The sequence below is a fragment of the Triticum dicoccoides genome, chromosome 6B (genome assembly GCF_002162155.2).
Source record: "Triticum dicoccoides isolate Atlit2015 ecotype Zavitan chromosome 6B, WEW_v2.0, whole genome shotgun sequence".
NCBI classification, from domain to species: domain Eukaryota; kingdom Viridiplantae; phylum Streptophyta; class Magnoliopsida; order Poales; family Poaceae; genus Triticum; species Triticum dicoccoides.
The window spans coordinates 660,064,432-660,075,585 of NC_041391.1; the positions used below are offsets into that span (position 1 = coordinate 660,064,432).

Consider the following 11,154-nt stretch of genomic DNA (forward strand, 5'->3'; position numbering starts at 1 on the left):
ATTTGAGCTCGGGTGTAGATACTTCGTGTCCCATTAGCTGAGAAAATAACTAGCCCTCTTCTAGCGCAACAAAACTCAATCTTCCTTTCATGTACGTGCATGACTTTAATGTAAAACTGGTAACTCCTTCAAGGTTGACTATGAATCGACTCCTACGCACGGTAGCTCGTGGGAGCGGGCAACACATGCTCGAAGGCGCTCCTATAGGTCCAAGGTTGCCAGAATCATGATTTAGAATCGGATAGGAACTCCGATGGTAGGATTGCAAATCATAGAAGCTGAACTATCATCATCGTAGAAACGTAGATTCCATGAACTAGAATCGCAAAATTGGATGGGTTAATTTGGATCGTAAAATCGTATAATAGAATCGCGATTCTCACAACCTTGGATAGGTCTATTGGCTACCGCATGCAAGCGCATTTTTCTTAGACAAACTCTAGCAAAGTAGTCATATTTGGAGCCTCTATATCCATAGCGCGCTCCATATGGATTATGGAGGTCACCAAGGAAAATCGCACAAAGTCAGAATCCTCATATTTGTTGCCTCTATAACCATGGGACCCACTCATCTATGGGACATTCCTTTTTTCCCAAGCTTCTTGCAATCCCACGTGAGGTGGGGAGCACCTAAAGTTTCCTTCCCATCACACGGAACGAGAGGTAATTTTCATATGGAGCACGCTCCAAAAGGCAGCCCCGAGACACCATATATGACATGCTAGATATGGAGGGTACTCCATAAAATATAAATGATCCCTGACAAGATGGAAACTTTGCCAGAGGGCCTTTTTGACCAAAGTTTCCATAATAGAGATTATTATGGCGATCGGTCATATATAGCCACTCTCATAGAATTTCTCTTAAAGGTGCCACGTGAGTCTCTCACGTTCTGTGGCATGTAGAACTGGTAACCGACATGTTAGGCTACACATGTTTTCCCACTGCACAATGTGCTTCAGTTGTCTGTCACATGGTGGTGCTGGATTGTGGGTTATGCGGTCTACCCTTAAATTCACCATATTTGTGGTACCGCTAACAATTGCATATTAAGCCGAGAGGGTAGGAACCTATTTATGGACTATATTTGCGCCACAAAAGTACGGATGCCATGAGTTCTGTCATGGATCATGATTAAACACGACAGTTCTATGAGTCTAATATTATAGTCTCTAGCATACCTGTGCGAGTTATGTTCATGATCACTTTGCGTATATGAGATTAAGTTCCAATCCAAGCATGTGGGTCAACACCTTGCAGAACTAACCCTGCAAAACGAACCCAACTCTTCCACCATGATTGTAAACGTATATACATATTAATTTCACTAGAGTCAACCTCAAGTAATTCCTCTATTGTATTCCAGCACAGTTCTCCTCGACACCTCCAGTATTGCTTCCACAAATAAAATTACATCTACATCGGCACCTCAAGTATTACTTGTCGAGTATAATTTTGCATCTATTATTCTCCGTCATGTACATCAATAATATGAACAATCCAAATCGAGTTTAATAAATAATAACCATGTTGAATCAATGTTGGAAGTCACAAAAATACCCCACAAAGGATGCTGTTTTTCTAGTCTTTCTTCGCATGATAGTTTACAAAATTATATAAGTTTGAAATTTCGAAATAATTTTGAAAGTTGAAAGTGTTTTAAAAGAAAATAAAATGAAAGTCAAGATTTCTGAAATTTATTTTTGAAAGTACAAATTTGGAATGCATTTTTTTTGAAATTTCAAAGATCCGGAGCAGACACACCGTCCACGATCTAGCTCACATTGTTGTGGTCGTCCTCCTCTTGCACGCAGCTCCAACAAGTAATCGCTCATGTAGTCACGTCCATGTTGGGCATGCACTAGCTCGCATGTGTCGCCGCGTCATCAGGGAAAGTATCCCGCAACAACGATGGCCACCAGACCATATCCCACACCAATTTGACCACATACCGCATGCGACGCCATGAAAAAACCATGGCACCCATGGGTTTTGCCTCACAGCGTCCTACGGCGATGGGAAGGAGGAGAAGCAGTGGGACGGGTGAATTGCTAGGTTGGGGCGCCAAATCAATGCCTCTTTGATACTCAAAACGCCGGGATAGAAAAAAAAATCAAGGATTGTAGTGACATGTCATCTTGAATCCCGCCGAATTAGAAAACTAGGAGAATTCGGATAAAATAGTGTTTGATGCCACCATAAAAGCAAAGGAAATATACCAAGAGATTTTAGTGGATGCGTATTTTTCTCCAAAATAAAGTGCTAATGAATTCTAAGGAAAATTACTACGCATTTCAATCCTATGAATCGAGTAGCCAACAGAGAAAAAAAATCCTATAAAATTCTTTGAATGAAAGCACTTGCCCTCTCGTATGCTTGGTCTAGTTACGTTCGTTGTCGTCACATGCCGACACTTTCGATCTGCATCTCCTTAAGACTTAAGCAAACAATACCATTTTTGCAAGTGAAAAAAAGGATCACATGTTTTTGGGGGAATCATCTTCTTCCCGGACGAGGACGAATGAGGTGGGACGTGGAGACCGGGACGCGCCCGCTGCCTTCCGAGGCCCGGCTCCTCTAGTCGGCAGCCACCTGCCGACCAACTCATGCAAGCACACGTAGCGCCCCTGCCACGGCGATTCGTCCATCTGACCACCCCTCATTATGGGCTAGTCGGCAGTCACCTGCCCACCCACTCACGAGAGAACACGTCGTGCTTCATCTATCCTCTGACGGCCTATAAATAGTGCCTCGTGGAGCACCTGCTTCACAGTTCACACAACACCACCTGCTCCAAGTAAACACTAAACAGCAGCACTAGTAGATTTCCCGAGTGACAAGTTTGGCGCAGGATGGAGCACCAGGGACACGGCACCGGCGAGAAGAAGAGCATCATGAGCAAGATCAAGGAGAAGCTCTCCAGCAGCCACGGTGATCACCAGCAGGCCGCTGCCACCCACGGGCAGCAGGGACACACCACTACGGGGACGCATGGCACCCCGGCCATCGATGGTGCCTACGGGCAGCACGGACACACCGGAGCCACCGGCACTGGGATGCACGGCGCCGACACGGGCGAGCAGAAGAGCGTCGCGGAGAACATCAATGACAATCTCCCTGTCGGCCATGGGGACCACCAGCAGACTGGTGGCACCGACGGGCAACAGGGACACACCGCCGCGGCGACGCATGGTGCCTCAGCCATCGGCGGCACCTATGGCCAGCAGGGTAACACCGGTATGGGGACACTTGGCGCCCCGGCCGCTGATGGTGCGTACGGGCAGCAGGGACACACTGGGGCCACCGGCACGGCGATGCACGGCGGCGGCACGGGCGAGAAGAAGGGCGTCATGGAGAACATCAATGACAAGCTCCATGGTGGTCATGAGGACCACCAGCAGACTAGTGGCACCTACGGGCAGGAGGGACACACTGATGCGGCGACACATGGCGCCTCAGCCACCAGCGGCACCTATGGGCAGTAGGAAAACACCGGTATGGGGACACATGGCGCCCCTGCCACTGATGGTGCCTACGGGCACCACGGACACACCGGGGCCATCCGGACGGAGATGCACGGCGCCAACACATGCGAGAAGAAGGGCGTCATGGAGAACATCAATGACAAGCTCCCTAGTGGCCATGGGGACCACCAGCAGACTGGTGGCACCTACGGGCAACAGGGATACACCGATGCGGCGACGCATGGCGCCTTACCCACTGGTGGCACCCATGTGCAGCAAGGAAACACTGGTACGGGGACATATGGCGCCCCGGCCACCGATGGTGCCTACGGGCAGCACGGACACACAGGGGCCACTGGCACGAGGATGCACGACACCGACACCGGGGAGAAGAAGGGCATCATGGAGAACATCAACGACAAGCTTCCTAGTGGCGACGAAGACCACCAGCACACCGGTGGCACTTACGGGCAGCAGGGACAAACAGGCACGACAATGCATGGTGCCTCAGCCACGGGCGACACCTATGGCCAGCAGGGACACACCGAAATGTCCGGCACGGGGACGCACGGCATCAGCCAGAAAAAGGACGTGATGGAGGACATCAAGGCCAAGCTCCCAGGTGGCCATGATGATCGCCATCAGACCGGTGACACCTATGGGCAGCATGGACACACCAACACTGCAATACATGTCACCCTTGCCACCGGCGACACCTATGGGCGGCAGGGACACACCAGGATAACCGACATGGGAACATACGGCATCGGCGAGAAGAAGGGCGCCATGGAGAAGACCAAGGAGAAGCTCCCCGGTGGCCACGGTGACCACCAACAGACTGGTGGCACCTACGGGAGCCAGGAAGACACCGAAATGACTGGAATGGGGATGCATAGCACCAAGGCCACAGATGGCACAGATGGTCAGCAGGGACACACCGGAATGACTGGGATGGCGTCACACGACACCGACGAGACGAAGGGTGTCATGGAGAACCTCAAGGGGTGTTAGACTAGGTATATTGTAGATATACGTGTTGTAACACAATACATGTACCTGTACGTTCTTTCTTATATATACATGACAGTCGTACCCGTTTAGGGTATCGAGCATTGTTCCAAACCCTAGCTTTGTCTAACATGGTATCAGACGACGCGTTCGATCCGCGCCGTGCTTCCGCCTCCTCTGCCGCCGTCGCGTCGGCCTCCGCCGCCGTGCCGCCTCCGTCAACCCTGGCGATGGACTCGCCGTTCATGGCGTCCGCACCACTCTCCTGGGCCCGTCCGGGATCGCAGCACCCGCCTGCGTCCCGATCGCCCGCGCCCCGATCGGGCGAGATTCCATCTGGCGATCCAGCTGGTGCTCCTGTACAGTCGATGTACGCCGGGACTCAGCTCCCCCTCGATGCATCTGGCGCTCGGACTACGTCGCGGCTGCCCTATGTTGCGTCCCAGTTGCATGCTGCGGCGCCTCCGTTGCATGATGCGTCGGCCGCCTCCGGTTCCCATGCAACATCGCTACACTCTGGGCCTGCATTGCATGCTGTGGCGCCCGCCTCCGGTTCCCATGGTTCCCCCGTACAGATGCCCTACGGTGGCCCATATCCAGCACCGTACGTCGCGCCGTCGCCGTCGCCGTACGTCGCGCCGGTGCCGTATGATTCGTCCTCCGCGGTGCCCTACGAGGTTCCGTATGGAGCGCCCTATGTTGCCCCAGTGCCGTACGTTGCGTCGCTGCAGCCCTACGGCGTACCTCCTACGGCGCCCTACGGTCATCACCAACACTACCGTACGCCTCCGTCGGCCAATGCGCTGATTTCGTACAGTGCTCCGCCGACGTATGACTCGTAGCTCTCCGCACCGGTGGCTGAACCAGGACCGTTCCACTTAGCTCTCTGCCGACAACTACCTCCTGTGGCGTGCTCAGGTGTTGCCGCTGCTGCATAGTCACTACCTTGAGGGGTATGTCGACGATACACTGCCGTGTCCCCCGGCCATGGTTGCGGTGCCCTCAGCCGCTGGTGTCTCCGTCATGGTGTCCAACCCTGCTCATCGTCGGTGGATCGCTCAGGATCAAGCTATTCTTGGTGCCATTCAGTCCTCGCTCACTCCCTCCGTGGCCGGCATGGTGGTCTTTGCCGCGACGTCGAGGGATGCATGGGCCACGCTCGACTCCAGCTTCTCCTCGCAGTCGCTGGCCCGTTCCTCTGCCATTCGTAATCAGCTGGGCGAGGTCAAGAAAAATGATCTCTCCGTCACGGTCTTCTTCAACAAGGTCAAAAGTTTGGCTGATACACTGTCGTCTATTGGAAAGCCTCTCCGTGACGAGGAGTTTACTTCGTTCATTCTCAATGGACTTGATGAGGACTACGACTCTCTTATTGAAAATATCAATGGACGTGACATGCCGATGCCGCCTCGCGACCTCTACGCGCGCCTCCTCAACACCGAACAACGCCTAGCTGCTCGCCGCTCCGTCGGCGTCTACACAGAGGGCCCTTCTGCGAACGCTGCACTTCGCGGGGGTGCCCGTGGTGCCAAGCAGAAGGCGCCGCCGTCCGTGGGCAATCAGCCCCGTTCGTCGGCTCCACCTCCTCCGACGGCTGGTCGCAAGAGGCTGCGTTGCGAGTCATGCGGTGGTGACGTTGAGTGTCAACTCTGCAGCATCGAGGGGCATTTGGCGTCTCGCTGCCATCGCCGCTTCAAACGCGGCTTCCTTGGCATTGGGAACAACGGGAAAGGCAATGAGAAACAAGCTGCTCTCGCTACACAGGAGTCTGGGTTCACTCCTTCTTATTCTGTGGATCCGTCCTGGTACATGGACACCGGTGCCACCAATCATCTGACGAGCCAGCTCGACAAGCTGGCTACTCGCCAGCACTACACTGGTCATGACCAGGTCCGTACTGCCAGTGGATCAGGTATGCCCATCTCACATGTTGGTCAGGCATCTCTTCTTTCACGTACCACTAAAACCTTGTGTCTCCTTGATGTTCTTCGTGTTCCTTCAGTCACACGTAGTTTGCTCTCGGTTCCTAAATTAACTCGTGACAACAATGTGCTTGTTGAGTTTCACCCTTTCCATTTTTTTGTTAAGGACCGGGACACGAGGGACGTTCTTCTTAGTGGTCGAGCTCGCCATGGCCTATATGCTCTTGATGTGCCGCCTGTTTCTGAAGTTTTCAGTGGTGTTCGGGTGTCGTCGTCGCAGTGGCATTCTCGCCTCGGTCATCCTGCCACTCCCATTGTGCGACATTTGCTTCATCGCCATAGTCTTCCAGTTGAGTCCAGTAATAAGGAGTTTCTAGTGTGTGATGCCTGTCAACAGGGCAAGAGTCATCAGCTACCTTTCTCTGTATCGAGTCGTGTTGTCAAGGCTCCTCTTGAACTTGTGTTTTCGGATGTGTGGGGCTATGCCCAAACTTCTGTTAGTGGTCACAGCTATTATGTTAGTTTCATTGATGCCTTTAGTCGCTTTACTTGGATTTATCTCATTAAGCGCAAATCTGATGTGTTTCATGTTTTTATGCAATTTCAAGCCCATGTTGAGAGGTTGCTTAAGTGCAAAATTATTCATGTTCAGTCTGATTGGGGGGGCGAATATCGCAACCTTAATACTTTCTTCACGAAACTTGGCATCTCGCATCATGTGTCTTGTCCTCATACACATCAGCAGAACGGTGCAGCTGAGCGCAAGCACCGTCACATAGTTGAAACTGGCTTAACACTGCTCGCACATGCCTCTGTTCCATTCCGGTTCTGGAGTGATGCTTTTGTTACTGCTTGTTTTTTGATCAACAGGCTACCCACACGACTTCTTCACATGAAATCTCCCCTAGAGGTTTTACTTCATGAGACTCCAGATTACTCTCTTCTCAAAGTGTTTGGTTGTGCGTGCTGGCCACATCTTCGGCCGTACAACAAGCACAAACTCGAGTATCGATCTAAGAAGTGTGTGTTTCTCGGATACAGTCCTCTTCACAAAGGTTATAAGTGTCTCCACATTCCGACGAATCGTGTTTACATTTCTCGTGATGTTGTATTCGATGAGACTGTTTTTCCTTTTTCCACACTGTCACCTTCCACCGATACCACCGCTACTGAGCTGCACTCCTTTCCAGTTTTGCCTGACCAATTTGTAGATGCTGCATATTCTCCTCTGTTGTTGCCTAACCATGGTGCAGGAACTGGACGGGGTGCTCGCCTTGAGCTTCTTCATGACGACGTGGTTGCTACGGCAGCAACTGCAGTTTTGCCGCCGGACGGGTCGCTTGACTCTGCGCTTGATGACAACCGCCACGATGATTGCACGTGCATGCCCCATGCACGTGGATCAGGTGGTGTGGCCACCTCACCTAGCCCGGCTGCTAGCCCGGCTGGGTCTCTAGTTCGGCCACCCGAGCCGGCTGCTACCGCAGTTCGGCCGCTCGAGCCGCCAACCTCCACGGCCTCTGCCCCGCGTGGGTCGTCCTCGCCTGGTCCGCCTTCACCGACCACTCCGGGCCCAACACCGCCGCGCCCGTCTTCGCCGGTCTCTCCGGCGCATGCAGACCCTGTGGCATCTCCTTCGGTAGAGTCTGTGGACTCGCCTACTGCTGTGGCTTCTCCAACACCTCCGCCGCCTGTCGTACTGCGCCCTCATACGTGCAGCAAGAGTGGCATTGTCAAGCCTGTCCAACGCACAGATGGTACGGTCGCATGGCTTGCGGCCTGTGTTGCTCGTGCTAAGGCCGATCCTACGGTGGAACCGCGGCATTTTCAGGCAGCGCTTGGCATTCCACACTGGCACGCTGCTATGGAACAGGAGATCCATGCTCTTCGGAAGAATAATACTTGGCGTCTAGTTCCTCCTCCTTCCAGTGTCAATGTTATTGATTCCAAATGGGTGTTCAAGATGAAGAAACATGCTGACGGGTCCATTGAGAGGTACAAGGCACGACTGGTGGCCAAAGGATTTAAACAAAGGTATGGCCTTGATTATAAAGATACGTTTAGTCCTGTTATCAAGCCCACGACTATTCGTGTTCTTCTTTCGCTGGCTGTTACTCGAGGATGGTCGCTTCGTTAGCTCGATGTCCAGAATGCCTTCCTTCATGGAGTTCTGGAAGAAGAGGTATATATGCGTCAGCCCCCGGTTTTGTTGACCCTGCTCAGCCACATCATCTGTGTCGCCTCGACAAGGCTCTTTATGATCTGAAGCAGGCTCCTCGTGCGTGGCATGCACGTCTTGGCGCTGCTCTTCGTGCACATGGGTTTGTACCGTCTACAGCAGACACATCTCTGTTCATTCTTCAGCGACCTGAGGTGACTATGTACATTCTGGTCTATGTTGATGACATCATACTTGTCAGTTCATCAGTCACTGCTGCAGATCGGCTTGTGGCTTCTCTAGGGGCTGTTTTTGCTGTTAAGGATCTTGGGAGACTGCACTATTTTTTGGGTTTGGAGGTTCTTCATTCTGACAGTGGCTTGACTCTCACTCAGCAGAAGTACTCTCAGGATCTGTTGCGACGTGCAGGTCTGATGCAGTGTAAACCTGCTACGACTCCTATGTCCTCCACAGACAAATTATCAGCTTTTGATGGAGACTTGCTCTCTTCTGAGGATGCCACTGAGTACCGCAGCATCATTGGTGGACTGCAATACTTGCTCGTCACTCGGCCAGATATTTCATTTGCAGTTAACCGTGTGTGTCAATACCTTCATGCACCGCGTGATCCTCATTGGACGGCGGTTAAGCACATTTTGCGCTATGTTCGACACACAGCTTTGTATGGTCTCCATTTGCAGCCTGCGGCTTCTGGTTTGATCTCAGCCTTCTCTGATGCTGATTGGGCTGGTAGTCCCGATGATAGGCGATCCACGGGGGGACATGCTGTGTTCCTTGGTCCTAATTTGATCGCCTGTCAAGCTCGAAAGCAAGCTACCGTGTCTCGGAGTAGCACTGAAGCTGAGTACAAAGCAGTTGCTAATGCCACAGCTGAGATCATATGGGTTCAGTCATTGCTTCGAGAGTTGAAGGTCTTTCAAGCCCAGCCGCCTGTTCTTTGGTGTGATAACATCGGTGCTACATATCTTTCATCCAATCCGGTATTTCATGCCCGAACGAAACACATCGAAGTTGACTATCATTTTGTGAGAGAACGTGTTGCACAGAAGCTACTTCAAATCAAGTTTGTTTCTTCTAAGGATCAGCTTGCTGACATTTTCACTAAACCCTTGTCCTTGCCCTCTTTTGAAGGATGTCGACGCAATCTTAACCTCATGAGTGTTTCAGGACATAGTTAAGATTGAGGGAGGGTGTTAGACTAGGTATATTATAGATATACGTGTTGTAACACAATACATGTACCTGTACGTTCTTTCTTATATATACATGACAGCCGTACCCGTTTAGGGTATGGAGCATTGTTCCAAACCCTAGCTTTGTCTAACAAGGGGAAGCTCCCCGGCGGCCATGATGACCACCAGCAGACTACTCGCACCAACGGGCACCATGTTGGCACGGGGACGCATGACAACCCTGCCACCGATGACACCTATGGGCAACATGGACACCCCGGAGTGACCGGCACAGAGGCATACGGCACCGGCGGCACAGGCGAGAAGAAGGGCATTGTGGAGAATACGAAGGAGAAGCTCCCCGGTGGCTACAATGACCGCCAGCAAACCGGTGACACCTACGGGCAGCAGGGACACACCGGCACTATGACGCATGGCACCCCGTCCACCGGTGGCACCTACGGGCAGCACGGACACGCCGGACTGACCGACATGGGAACCCAGGGCACCGGCAGCACCGACAAGAAGGATGTCATGGACAACATCAAGGAGAAGCTCCCTGGTGGCCACGGTGACCACCAGCAGACCGCTGTCACCTACGAGCAGCATGGACACACTGGAATGACTGGCACGGAGACGCATGGCACCACGGCCACCGACGACGGGAAGCAAGGACACAACGGAACAACTGGCACTGGGACAGACGGCACCGACGGGACCGGTGAGAAGAAGAGCCTCATGGAAAAGATCAAGGAGAAGCTGCCTGGACTGAACTAAGCCCGGTATGCCTAAGGCCGCTACCTTTGCAGAATAATACTCCACTGCATATAAATTGATTGAGTCTAGTTCACCTAGCTCACTTGGTTGCTGGAGAAGCGAATGTATCTTGGTTTAAGTTTTCAAGGACAATATGTGTTCACATTTTTTTTTCTTTCTAACATTGTCGTGCAAATTTCCTTCTGGTTCAACCCATGTATGTATGTTATGAGGCCTATGGCATCTAATATATCAATATAATAGTAAAGTTACTAAGCTCCCAGGAATTAGAGCCTTGTGGTCGAACATGGCTGATGGGACCACCTATCATCTAATTTTCAGTCGGTAAGAGCATCTGTAGCAGATCCCGCAAACCGTCGTCCCGAAAAAATCGTTTAGGGTATGACGCCGAGCGTGCTGCAAAAACAGATCCTGCATATGACACAAATTTAAACAAACTACTTCGCGCTAAAAACGTCTCGCCGGAGTTCATCAAACCAGCATAGTTCATCACACATGGCATATGCGAGTTTTTAGTAAAAACCATAATTAAACATAACCGAAACATAGCATAGGGGATCTACTCGTCGCTGGAGTCCTCGCCGAAGCCATTGTCGCTGTCATCGCCCTTGTCGTCCTCGTCGCTAAAGATG

The 11,154-nt window shown here is 51.9% G+C and overlaps 1 pseudogene; it reads left to right on the forward strand.

Moving 5' to 3' along the window:
• The first annotated feature begins 2,785 nt into the window (after positions 1 to 2,785).
• On the forward strand, positions 2,786 to 10,580 carry LOC119323212 (annotated as a pseudogene).
• Positions 10,581 to 11,154: the final 574 nt, after the last annotated feature.